Raw genomic sequence first — 14241 nt, 5'->3', positions numbered from 1 at the left:
GAAGGGGAGGGGGCCCAAGCAACCTTGAATCCACCACTAGTTGTCCTCTAATAGATGTGGTCCTATTTTCACTGGATTAACTTAACTGGATTAAAATCAAATACAACACTTACCTACCTAGGTCCCTGGGAATCTAATAATAATAATAAACATGTTGACATTGAACTTTTAATTAGCGTTACGTTATTATGTTCTTCACTTTACAACACAGTAATTAGGTATTTTTTAATTTATTTCTTTTCCTGAAAAAGGTGCACCTTCTATATTTGTGGCAGCATTGCTAAGAACCTCTAACCATTGGGAGATTTAGAAATTCAAAATAGAGGGAGTCCACGGATGGCCTTTTACAGGCGGAGGGTATATACCACCTCAGCCTCACCATGGTAGAAAATTATGATTATGGGATCTCTAGATGGCCGGAAAATGCACTCCCGGATAATAATATAAATTAATATAGCTTTTTTTTTTATTTTAAATTAAAATTTTGAAAAATTTTACGTTATTATGTAAATAATCCCCTCCCCCTTGAATCCACTACTGCAAACAAATAGTCAGCGTTAGGCCATGTTTCAATCTGAAGCCAAAAGCCTTTACTGTTCCATTTTTAAACTCGGTGAATATAACAAAGTCAAAATATACAACTTACTATAGAGGAAGTAGGCCAACGTTTTCTTTTTTTTTAAAATAATATCTCAAGGTAGTGAGTGCTAACCGGTGCAAAATATCAACAGGTAATAGTTAAGCAGGAACCAATTGGCAAACTGAACCGGAAAACTCGAGACAACCTGTGTACTTAGTACCTTGAGTACCATCCCGGTAACTTGTATTCTCCAGTACACTACGAGGTGACAAGTGCCAAATAATAATTGTTTTCACATGATCGTAAAGGGCATCCGACAATTGAGTTCCTTCAAAATATAATGGCTATAAACGATTAAAACAAAACTTGGCACAACACCAGATGCATGGATGTTAAATTTACAACATACTAAATATTTATCTTGTATTCCATTTATTCTATCTATTTTATTTTAATTATAATATATTGACATCAAAAATAGCTGAAGTCTTATATTTATATCATATTTATTTATAATTTTTCAAATTTATTTTCATTTTTAGATCTACTTTATCTTATTTTTATTTATATATTATTAATTATTTAAATGAAATAATACAAATAATGTCCTAAAAATTTAGAAGCTTTACAAACCCAGATTTAATGTTATTAAGGAGCAGATAATAAGTAGAATTCCTATTCGCACAACATTTCCATAGCAAAGGCCACATTTCAAACCTAACCTCAAGGACAGGCAAATATAAATTATAGATCATACTTAGATCTTATTTAATTTATCTACCTATCTTATTTATTTTATATATCTTAATTATATTTTTCTTATTTAATTTATATCTTATTTATTTGGGGTATATTAAGTATGTTATCTAATTTAAATCTTTCATTTTTTTTGTACTATAACTGATCATTTCTTATTCAAGATGGTTTCCGACAAAAATCTTTGTTATAATAAAGTTAAATGGGATGTATTTGACAAAGTTGAGTGAGCACGAAGTGTCTTATCTCCCTCACCCTTCAATAATCAACAGAGATGAATTATTGACATACCAAAAAGTAGGTTCAAAATTGAACCTATTGAAAGTGCAACAGCTCAGCCAATCAATCTGCTCCTGCTTAATTTGAAACCCATCCAATGAAAACAATTGGTACAATTTAAGTGGGTCGATCCGATCAGAATGCATGAATACTTACTTTCAAGTAGATGGGATATTTAAGGGGATTGTTTCCTATATGTAGGGTGTACAGGATATCATAGGTTAAACCGGTGTAGCTCTGGCGGCAGACAAGGGAGGAACCCAGAATTCAGATCCACCGAACTCTTACAAACTCGCGCTCTTTTCGGTGTTAGCATAGCCTGGGTCTAGAACACCTGTAGGATTTTCTGAGGGCTTGATCTGAAGGTGTGTATAGCCAAAGTGAATTAGATTATACAGTGACACAAAAAAAAAAAAAAAAAAAGAGAAAATAAGATAGCATACAGTGGGATACAGGATAGCGAGCACAACTTCCTTGGGACTTCGCCAAAATTTTGTGTCTAAGCAAAAAAGTTCTCTCGCAAATACATAAATTCTTATAGAAGACACAAAGGCCAAGGGATTGCCTAATAGCAAACTTAATCACTGTCTTATAATAAAGTGATAATCCTTTTCACAAGACCAACATAATACAGTATACTGCGTCTCAATTTCAGGCCTAGGGAGTGGAGTTGTTTTTGTTGTGAGAAAAATCCTATCCAGTTGACAAAAATTGAACTCAGGGTCCAGGGTCCTGAGATAGTAGGAAGGCAAGCATCTACCCTAAAAAATACAGCTCCACTATTTTCTAGAAATAATGTGTACAATTATACATGAGTAAATAATAATAATTATATAAAAAGTTTCATATTGACTCTAAATGATGACTCTAAATGTGACCTTTTTACAAGTAGGGTAAATGTCACTCTCGAGAAACGTTTCATCAAACATTAGGCCTATGGTACAGTTTATCTTGAACAAGTTTCGGAAACTGGTCATTCAGGGCCCTCATTAATAAAACATTAGAGAACATATAAAATACACAACTGCCTCAAAAGTTATTAAATTTTACAGTTACCAAACACTACAAAATACTGATTGTGGACTCGTTAGGGATTGGAGTTGATTGTTGTTGGCTGCTAGAAAACCCAAGTCCAAGGATAACAAAGCCATTCATAATTTAATGTTATATAAGATATGTGTCAATCACTGAAAAATTAAAAACTCAATATTGGACTTTAACTTAGTTTTTAAATACAGTTAGTTATTGGCTTATTGTTAGGCAGGTCAGTGTATTAGAAGATTATGATGATAATGGTGAGTAGCTTTCAGTTTAAAATAAAAGCAACATATATTTGTTTTAATTAGGAGCGGTCTGGCACAAGGGCTGCAGTCCTACTTCTCGATCTTGAGGTGGGAGATTCAATACCTCGCTGTGATTTTTGCTTGGATTTTTAGGCAAGGCACTTTAGCTACGGTTGTTTCTCTCCACCCAGGAGTACAAGTGGGTACCTGGTAGGTCCAAACACAAAATGCACTGATTACAGGTACAACATTATTGAATTTTCCCAAAGGACCTGAGTATGTGTTCCATATGTGCTTGATCCAATGACCGGGGGTAGCAATATCAAGTGCATACAGGTCTCTACAATAATGCGCTCTACAAGTTGACCATTAATATTATTATTATTATTATTAATATTATTTTTGAGCCATTAAGAAATTCATAAGTTTGTGAATTTGTACCTCATTGAAGGTTAATATTTTTTTATCCACTTGAGTTGTAATTCCATATTTATTTTAATCCATCGTTTTAATTTAGTTCTAAAAGCAGTTTTATAGATTTGGATTTATGTAGGTACCACAGCTTAACATCAAAATTAAATATTTCCTTGTATTTTACTTGTAAAACTAAATGCTATTTATCTCAAAATACTGTACTGATTTTGATGTACTATTAAAATCTGTGTCAACCTCCATGATGAGCTCTGCTAATACATAGTCAAAGGTTATACAGTCTTTTTACACAAGATAGAATTAGGTTAATGTGTAGGTCCTTTGCAGGGGTTCAAGTTGACATAAGGCAAGATTTTAATTATACCTTGTTTAGCAAACTTGCTTTTATAATGATCATCAGAGGGTGGGGAAAAACATTTTTTTGTTTTCGTATTTAACAAAATGGTTTTTCATAAAGCATCTCAGTGGAGGAAGAGAATAAAAATAAAATTGTATTGTTTATTCGTGTTTGTTTTTTATTTTTTGATGTTCTGTGTTGTTTCTCTTGCGATTTTAATGTTTTATATGTACTGGGCCCTCTGGGAGAACAGTAACTTTTTACTGAAAGGTAACCCAGTATAAAGAATAAATAAATAAAATAAATAAATAAATAAATAAATGAATAAAAATATTTTGAGTGTGGCCTGTGATTTTGAGGTAAAAAAAGAAAAAGTAATAGAAAGCGTTCTTTGTTTTCACTGCAGATGCTATCATATGATCATAAAAAATTTGATGGAAACTTAGTAATGGGATTGATAAACTTTAAATTGATATAATTTAGAAAGAAATATACAAATTTCTTAGTTTGGGTAATTTTGAATCGTAAAGTAAAATAAATTCTTTTATTTTTTTCCCTAAATTTTTGTGGCAGATAGTGCGCTAACTCTGGGGCTGATGCAGGAAAAAGGGATGAAGATGATGCGACTGCACCCCCCCCCCCCCACATTCTAATTAAGAAAAATAATTGTTGTATTGTATTGTCGATATGAATTACCGGTAGGATTTTTAGGGTATGAGAGTGCAATTTTTTTTAAAATCTAAAAGGTCCATAATCTCACAATGTTCTCCCTTCAGCAACTCAGGTGGTGTGGACCTCTCTGCCAAATCCTGCATCCTTATTTGAAATCACTATCGTTTGCAGAGAGTTAGCTAAAACAAGGTAATAAAAAGTCTTGGCTAAGCCACTTCAGTGAGGATTGATTCATTAAGTTTCATTCACACATTGTATTTTAATGTACATCTATGAGTAAATGGCTGAGAACACCTACAAGAATCTTTGAATTTTATTGAAGAATTTTTCTGAACGTTTTTATTAAAGATTTGCAGCTCTACCTAGAAGGAGCAAGCAACATTACAGTTTATTTTGTCTTGTATTGGAAATCCATCCATTCCTATTCATGAGAATAAACTAACATCTTCAATCTACGAACTGCATTAATAGCATATCTGAGGTGAGGATCATGTAAAGCAACTGGTAGGTATTATCAATGATGAAGTACAGTAAATACTAGTACAGTACCCTTTTTGGCATCACCTATAACTCTCTGATTCCTTAGGCCAGTTAGGTAGATAAACTTGCCCAGCAGGTCAGACAGGTCAAATGCAGTACACTTGGGCTGTTGCCAGATTTTAGTGATTTGAACAAATGTGCCACGAAAAATTCTGACAGTGAAACTGAATTGATATTCAAAAGAGTTAAATCAAAAGTTTTTTATGTACAGGATGACATGACAGGAGGTGAGATAGGTGAGTGCATAGGTGGGAGAGAAGGCAGTAAAATGGCTTGGGGGGGGGGGTGTAGGAGAGAAAGTAGGGATGGGAGAGAAAAATTATTTAGAGTAACAACATGAATCCCATTCTGCCATTTCAACATAAAAAAAATAGTACACATTATATTACACTGTCTAAAAACTATATTGTGGTATATTTAACAACATTTACCAAAAAGCATTGTCATGATGTCTAATACATCTTTATTAATGATTTGATATGAAGTCTTACAATGTAAGAAAATCATTTAAAAGTTCATTCAATATACTGTAGATTACAATAGAACCACTCCTTTGGGGACATACCGGTACCTATTAAGCAGACACTTTTTTGCCACAAAGTGAGAAAAATATACAGTATCTTTTAACACTATGATCAGCCTCTATTCAGGGAACACTTTTTTTTTTGTCCTGAAGGCGTCCTCTTAATAAAGGGTTGCACTGTATAATGAAATAAAATTATGTCCATAAAAACAGTAATACTTTGCTTCAAAATGATACAAAATTTCAGCAGCTTTATATCTAGAAGAGAATGGTAATGATCCATGCCATTATGTTGAAGCATTCGTAAGTCTCCAGGACACATCTGCACATTGAGCAGATGACGTAAGGTACGCAGCTGTGATATCAGAGCTCATCACCTGTGCATGCTGTTATCAAGAACATGATGGCAGGCTTAAACCAGGTCAGTGCTTGATCAGCTTCTAATGTTTTAAGTGCCCGGTGATACGCATCAGGCGGCACATGGACATGGGGTGCTCAACGGTGGGAATTAGAGTGGTCTAGCAGGATGACGTACTCGTTGTCATCGTCCATCACTGGCGGCATCATTCTACTCACTACCAGTGTGTAATCTACAATACAATGCAAGGTTTAAAGATAATATCACGCACGTTTGATTGTGGAGTGATAAGGCAGGAAATGAAGCTGTTATGATACAGCAACTCATCATAGGCAAATATGAGATATGAAGTGTACTGTATTATGTAGACACTAGGGAACAAGTATAAGTGGTGACCTACGAGGGGATCGATAGATCAGGGAAGCCCAGAATATCCATAGAAATTGTGCTTCCAGGGAGCAGGGAAGCACAATATGATGAAGCGGGAATGAACAGAGCAGCTAGCATAGGCGATGAATGGGATGAAGTGAAGATGGATAGAGAGCATGAAAGGAAGCGCAGGTGGGAAGAAAAGGAAAGATGGAAAACATGAAAGAAACAACAAGGAATGGGTTAAGAGGATTGGACACTGAGAAGGAAGCACAGGTAATGAGATGAAGAGTAGTAGGAGAGAACATGGAAGCACCGACAATGGCATGTAAACAGTGGGATGATGAATACGGTAGATGACAGGAAAGTAAAAAAACCAGATAGAAGCAAAGGCAATATGGGACTTAGAAAGTGGTTGCTCTAGACAGGTGGTCAACCAATCCCACAGGGGTCAATCAAGTGGGCTGTGACCTTCAGTTAGGATCCCAGAGTATTGGTAGCAGTCAATGAAGACATTTTCTGGCTTAGAATGGTAAATAAAGTTTTTAGATCAATTAGATTGGCAAATTCATATTTTTAGTCCGACAACCTTAAGTGGCATCCAAGAATAAGATGTACATGCTTTCTGATGTGGGGGGGGGGGGGGGGGGGGAAGAATCAGATAAAATCAGTGGAGGACAGAGAAACACAGGAAATGTGATGAAGAGAGAATATGATAGAAAAGGGGACAGAATAAAGAGGGGATGAACAGTTAGCTTTGAAAACAGACGACAAAAGAGAGTACTGTATACAGAGACAGCAAAATGCACATGAAAAATGAGGGCATAAGCGCAGGTGGGAGGGGGNNNNGGGGGGGGGAGGGGGTGGATTTTAAGATACTAAAAATGTTTCATTAGAATAGAGATTCTACATTCACAACCCTAAGCTGTTTTGTATCGCTCCAGGCCAAAACCGTATGCCACTGATGAGGGGATGGGTAGTTAAGCATAGGGAATAAATGACGAGATACACAGGAAGTGCATAGGGAGAACATGATATGATAATTAAAGCAAAGAAATTAAATTGTACAATATTACTTGAGTTTAATAGCCTGTTATGCGTGTATGGTATGGTATGGTGTCTTACTGTAGAGGTGAGTACATAATTTAGGCATTTTGCTGTTCATTCTAGCCAAACAATGTATGAGATATTGTTGGGAAATAAAAAACATAATTAGATTTTATATTTAATATTCAACATGCATTGCATTCACATAAAACCATGTCTTCTTAGAGAAAAAATGTATCAATAACAGAGTTATATTATCATATTACTCTAATGAAATAGAAAAAAAAACATGATTTTTAAAAACAGAGTTATTAATACCACCATTGTACCTTTAACAATGTCAATGTACCTTTAATATTTACCACCCTATAATATTATTTTTTTTAAATGGCCCTTTAAGGTTCAAGCAAGCAGCTTACTAATTGGTTCCTGCCTATAGTGACCATTTCTCATACCTCACTAACTAGTTCCAGGTCATTCAACCCAATATCACTTCACAGCTCCTCAGGTAATTCCCATGAATATTGGAAAATACAGGCCAGGCATGACTAGCACTTTAATTCTCATAGGAAAACATCCTTCCCTCTGGTTAATTTTTAGTTCCCAATTCTTTGAAAGGCAAGCAATATATTCCAGTGTCATGTTGTTTTTTATCTTTTCCTATTTCCCTCTCTAGTCTCTTGTATTACAATGCAATTTCCAGTTAAGTGTGTTTACTATCTTGCAACATTGACAATAAAAATGCATGTTTCTGTATAATCTTCAGACAGGTATTTTACATCGAGTCTATATAATAATAATAATAATAATAATAATAATAATAATAATAATAATAATAATAATAATAATAATAATTATTATAATAACAATAACAATAATACCAATAACAATAATAATAATAATGGCATCTTGTAAGGTGCATGGATCCATCTCAGAGAGTTGCTCGCGGTGTCTACATTATTAAGACCCACAACAAAAATAGTTAGATTTTCATCAATACCTCAGTTGCACTGCTTGTATCCGAATCCATTAATTTGTTGCAGTATCTACTGCCGGCCATCAATTTTGCTTGTGTAAAATTTTAAAAATAAATACAAATATCTGTCTCATAATTTTTCCAAGCGAATTAGAGTCATATTTTAATCAAACATTTTATGACACTGAACTTGAATTAAAAAAAAAACATTGATTAAAATGGCCTTGCTCTGTAGGTTGAAGAACAAGACTGTTTAGTTCTTTTGACACATGAATGGTGCAACTTTCTTCAGATTTGTTTGTAGATAGTCTTTTTTTCAATTTTCTTCATTATTTTCATTGTAAATTTATAATAGCAACACAAAGCACGCTCTGTGTGAGACACACTTCTTCGTGTAAATAAAATACATTTCTGCTACAAAGTCCTCGCAAGTATCCCCGATAAATGCTGCAACTTCCCTCATATTTCCAACACTTGTGCTACCAAGTCCTTGAAAATATACCCCGTAAATGCGGCACCTTCCCCCCCTCCCGTATAGAAATATTTAAGAGTGAGCCCCCAGGGGTTGTATTAAAATACAAGTGTTACCTTTTATAGTTGTCGCATAACAACAAATATTAGCAAACCGCCACTTGACAAAAACGATGAAGGCTTTGTGATGACACAGACAGCTACCGTAATAAGATCACTAATTCTTTAATGACTCTGAAATTAAAGATAAGTTAGAACTGTAATAAACAATAATTATTTAACTAAAATAGTACCTCTGGTAAAAGTACTGTAAAGTATTCTATTTAAAAGAATATGCTCTGCCCATGTACTAAGACTCAAAATTGTGTGTAAGGCGGCCAATGCCGTAGCCAGCTATTGGGACAGTCCCACACAATTTTTCTAATAGGTCAATAAAGAATGGGTCCACATTTTAAAAAATGGTTCCAAATTATGCAGTTTTATGCATAATTGAGTCCACTTTTTTGAAAAATGGGCCCATATTTCTCATATTTAGCTTAAAATGGGTTAACTTTTAAGAAAATGGGTCCACATTACTTGAATTTACGCTTAAAGTGGGTCCACCCTGATATTGTCCTGCACTGGCTACGGAATTGAAGGCGGCGGTCAGTCATTCGGGTTTTACCCTCCTTCCAGTATGTTTCATTCCTGATGATGACCCAATAGGGAGTCAATATATTGAATCTCAGCATCATGGCGTATTTCTTTTCTTCGAGTATGTATTATATTCTTTCATATTTCAATCAGGTACTCAATGACAGCCTGTGAAGAACTGAAAGCCACCTTCACCAGGAATTGAACACATGTCACTGATGAATATTTTCTGGTACTATAATTGCTATAAATTTAAAACTTAAGTAAACATGGGAAAATATTTTTCTTGGCTATTAAACACAAGACATCATACATATATTCTTGTACACTACATATATATTTTCCCCAGCAATATATTTGAGTAACAACTATTGAAAACTGAATCATATTTTGATCTGTGAAAGTTGATAACTTTTTTTACCTTTTCAAATTAAATTTAATTGAAAAACTCAGGGTTTTTATTCATATTTTAGAACAGGGAGTACATTTTATTTTATCCCTATTATATTTGATATTAACATTTTTAGGTTTACTTGTAAAAAAAGTCAAATAATTGAGAAGCCTGGCATGGACAATGGTTAAACTTCAACATGTCTACATGTATATTCAAATTTTACCTCATTAACCAATGTTGGTAGGTATAGTCTGGCTACTAGACCCCCAGCCCTCGAAACATCATCAACTCAACACCATGCGAACTAACCAAATACATGAAGCTAGCAGGCAGCCTAGCTAAGGTTTGGCCAGGTAATTCGCTGAAATCACAGCAGCATACCAGTACAAACTTACAATCGTTGCTGATGAGCTGGGCTCATTTCCTGCCGGCCTAGTTTTGATAACCTAGCAAGCAGCCCGCGTAACACCGTTGTTTTCAATCAAAACATACTCCCGACTTGGATACTATACGGCAACGTAGGTGATGCGCTGCTAGGCTCTTTGAGGTTCTCACAGCGTTAACAGCGAGGGAGAAGTTATTGGGTTACACTGTCAAGAACATTATCTTACAGTCTTTTTTCTCCAACTGTCGAATATTAACACTGTCTTTTACTTTCTATCTCCTTGGTTTGCCATAGGCATCGTTCTCTCAATTAGCTCAAACATGACTCAGTATATCAGGTAACTTAATGTGTGGCACTCACAGCTCAAGTAAACACTTAAAAAGTTTGATATTGAAGCAATTAAATAACAATCATAAGGTAGTGTTATCGTTCAGAGTTTTGCTTCTGAAAGCTGTTACAATAAACTGAGGCTGGTATAATATTTGTGACCTTCTGTGGATTTTTGAAAATTCAAAGACAAATATTAGAACTGAAAAAAAGTTGTCAAAACAAAACTGATATTTGTAATCACAGATCACAGTTAAAGATCTTGGTAGAATATTCACTGTTTTTATTTTTACTACATGAACTTTAACACTAGGTTTAGGTGAATAAAACCATTTTTAATAAGTCGTACAAATTCATATTCTTCGAAAGGGGCTGTTTGAAGAAATAAAAGGTAAAATAAAATAAAAGAAAGAAAATTGGGGAAATTAATATAATACCCCATTTTCACCAGTTTGATGGGAGCAAATTTGTAAAATGGCATCTTAACTGTAGTTGCCCAGAAATAGCACTCTCGGAATGTAAAAACTCTTTTTCAAAGCAGTGTTTTCCAATGAGATTGGCTTATTCCTGACTGTAAGTCCTATACATTCTGGACCCCAGCTTTTATCGCCACTGACTCATCTTGCAAATCAAATGAGTTACTACGATTTATGTAAACAAGGTAGTTAAACAACCCTAAATGATTTGACTTAAAACCTAATAATAGTAAATCTTTTGCCAGCAAAATTCAAAAAATTTTTGTTTTTATTTAAACAAATGAATTAACTTGGAAAGATTTCATCTTTGCCAAACAAAATTGATAAAAAAAAAATGTATGAACTTTAATAAGAACTCATTTGCTTATATACAGCCTTCAGTTTTTTTATTTGTCTGAAAAACAAAATGGTAGTTTTTAAATTAAAATTTATGTAAAATAAAAGCTATTACTGGGAAGATTCTATCTTTTCTCTTTCAATAGCATATTTGAAAAATTCTTTCAACGAACTTTAGCAGGAAATACTCCTTCAACCTTCACTAATCAGCCTTTTATAAATATATATTTTTTTTCTTGAAAGCAAATAAACTCATTGCCAACAAAAACATTCCAAGTTAATTCACATACTGTTCCTATTCATCCATTTACAGATGGATTTACAACTTTCAAAACTTCTTTCAACGAAGCAAATTCCTACTAATTAAAGAATTGCGTTCTAAGAGCACTTGAGGAAACTTGGGAGCAAGTACAACGTCAAAGTCTATCTGCAGACAACATCAACATCTTCACGAAATAATTTTTGACTTATTAAGTGGGAGTGTATTTATGACTGAGGTTGTTAGCTTCTGTATGAGATAAATTCCAGGTGATTTAACAAATTATAACTCTTTGGATGAAACTTTTCAGAAATGGCAATTGGAAACATCAAGAACTAGATCGAGCAGGCATCTACAAATTGATGGTGACACGCTTCGTGTGAGTGACCTAGGCTAGGCTGGCTGATACTGCCAGATATGTGGCAACTCATGTTATGCGGGATGCCTATGAGCCCATGAGAGTTTTCAGCCACAAGCCAGCCACCACTCCCAATAACCCAAACTACAACTCATCCTCTAAAATGTTCACCCTAAGTGGCCTAATATCAATTCATAAAGAGAAGTGGAATTTTTGTAGGGTGATATTTTGAACATTTTGTCTCCCAGGGACATTGACGAATTGGTTAACTATCCAAAAAATAAAAGTTTCAAAGATTCTATAATGTCAAGACCAATTACAAAGTTTTTTTAGTGTTTTATGGACACCGAGACTTACAATTGGGTCAAAATCCATACATATTACTTGAAAAATTCCTAAATAAAAAAGTAGTTAGAATTAAGACGTTTAACATTGAACAGGATATATGCAGGAAATATCGAACACCTTTATTATAGACAGGAAAAAATCCAGTATGTATTGAACACTAATCATAGATTTGTTATACTAAAGCGCCAGTGCATTCGATCCATCTAAGTCAAGGCTGTTATCTACCTTCTAAAAAAAATCACAGCTCTTGCAAAATGGCAGTCAAAAATGTGTGACAAACTCTTTTAAAATTCATGTTTAACTTAATTCCAAAGCAAAACTTTTTTGGTATTAGACTTCTATTTATTCATTTTGAACTAAATTTCCGATGACATCTTTGAGTAGTAACAATACCACAACACTATTTCAGCTAAAACTTGGTCCAAACTGTCACATTTTATATGACAAATAAATGTGATATGCCCATATTTGGTTGTAAAATTACATTGTCATATCCAAATTTGGGAACAGCACACATAGATTTTGTCACATAAAATCAGATAGTTTGGAGAAAGCTTTCTTAAAAAAACAGACATGTTGGAAAATGTATTTCCGATACAAATTCTCTCCATAGATGTCATTTCTTTTTACCTACTTACTGTAGATACTGAAGTCACACATTTCAAATTGAGTGTAACTGTTGAAAATAGTAATTTTGTTACAGATTTGTTTTAGTTTGATTGATCAGTTTTAGTTTGAACAGCAAACTGTTAATATTCTGATATAATTAAGGTTTAATACTGTTTTTCTTTTAAACAGTTATTTTTAATTCTAATTTTATACCCTATTATTTCCTAATAATTTGAATAATTTTATTTAATCATTACAATACAGTAAGTACCAATTATTATAAATATACAATAGTATAATTTAGATACAGCATTTTTCCATGCTAAAGTTTCCATCAAGTATCTAGTTAATGTGTTTTATAATTTTATTTTTGTTTTCATAATTCTGTCTTACTATCATCCTTCCTGTTGTTATGTACTTTTGTGAGGATGCAATAAGTAAAATGAAATGATGCAATCAAAGTGAAATGTTCATTTTCGTCGCCTAGTTAGCACTCTAAATATATTTAAATAACCCACCAGCATAGACGTATATTCTACTGACCTTCAATCAATTGGCAATTTGCACTTTTAAGTAAAATATATTAATTGTTTGGTATTACAACTGGTGGTTAACTATCAGTAATAAATGCTAATAAGCAAAAGTGAGGTTACTTTCTGTGAGATGTAAAAATGTGGTATCTATGGCATACAGTACGTTTTATGTTGTGTATGCAATGCCGTAGCCAGCTATTGGGACAGTCCCACACAATTTTTCTAATGGGTCCACAAAGAATGGGTCCACATTTTAAAAATTGAGTCTAAATTATGCAATTTTATGCAAAAAATGGGTTCACTTTTTTAAAAATGGGTCCAGATTTCTCATATTTAGCTAAAAATGGGTAAAATTTAAGGAAATGGGTCAAACTTTTTCATATTTTCGCGTAAAATGGGTCCACATTGTTTGAATTTACGTGTAAAGTGGGTCCACCCTGATATTGTCCCGCACTGTTTGAAAATCCTGGCAACGGCATTGTGTGTGTGGTAGGATGTTCATATACGGTACTAGAAAATCATTTCTGGCAATACTTATGATCTTTGCCTAAATATCATGAAAATAAGAGGCTCAATTAAAATCAATTTCAAATATTTTGCTTCATAATATAGTTAATAATAAGTAATATAGTATGTAATGAAGATCTTAGCAACTTTTATGCTACAGGTATGCTCTTTTGACAACTCTTCCCTTTGTACCAGTGAATGAATGAAAAAGGAATATTTGGTGTTTACAGTATTAAAGCCCTGGGCTATTAATTTCTGTAATTGTCTCCCGGTTTAAGTACTTGCAATGCCTAGCATAACTAAATTCCAAAAAATAAAAACAAAATTAAGAAGTGGGTGGACTAAATCAAATAAATAAATTGACTAATTGAAAAACAAAATGAAACTCATTCAACTTCACTCGATTTGTCAACAAGACCGCAGGTTGCAAATGAAGAACGTTCAAGGCATTCG

At 33.8% G+C, this 14241-nt stretch overlaps 1 long non-coding RNA gene across 2 annotated transcripts in view; it reads right to left on the bottom strand.

Annotated features, from left to right (window-relative positions):
* Window positions 1-14241, bottom strand: part of LOC117120071 — a 104477-nt gene that overhangs the window by 9929 nt on the left and 80307 nt on the right. The window contains exons 4-5 of one of the 2 annotated variants that reach the window (XR_004447288.1): window positions 8741-8857; window positions 4635-5992 (exon numbers count right to left, since the gene is read on the bottom strand). This is a non-coding gene — a long non-coding RNA (uncharacterized LOC117120071). Of the gene's footprint in view, window positions 1-4634; window positions 5993-8740; window positions 8858-14241 lie in introns of those variants that run through there. The other variant, XR_004447287.1, reaches the window with a different exon arrangement.

Source organism: Anneissia japonica, unplaced genomic scaffold, assembly GCF_011630105.1.
Source record: "Anneissia japonica isolate Jap-2015-1 unplaced genomic scaffold, ASM1163010v1 scaffold287777_len348014_cov174, whole genome shotgun sequence".
Taxonomy (NCBI): Eukaryota; Metazoa; Echinodermata; class Crinoidea; order Comatulida; family Comatulidae; genus Anneissia; species Anneissia japonica.
This window is presented reverse-complemented; position numbering and strand designations above follow the sequence as displayed.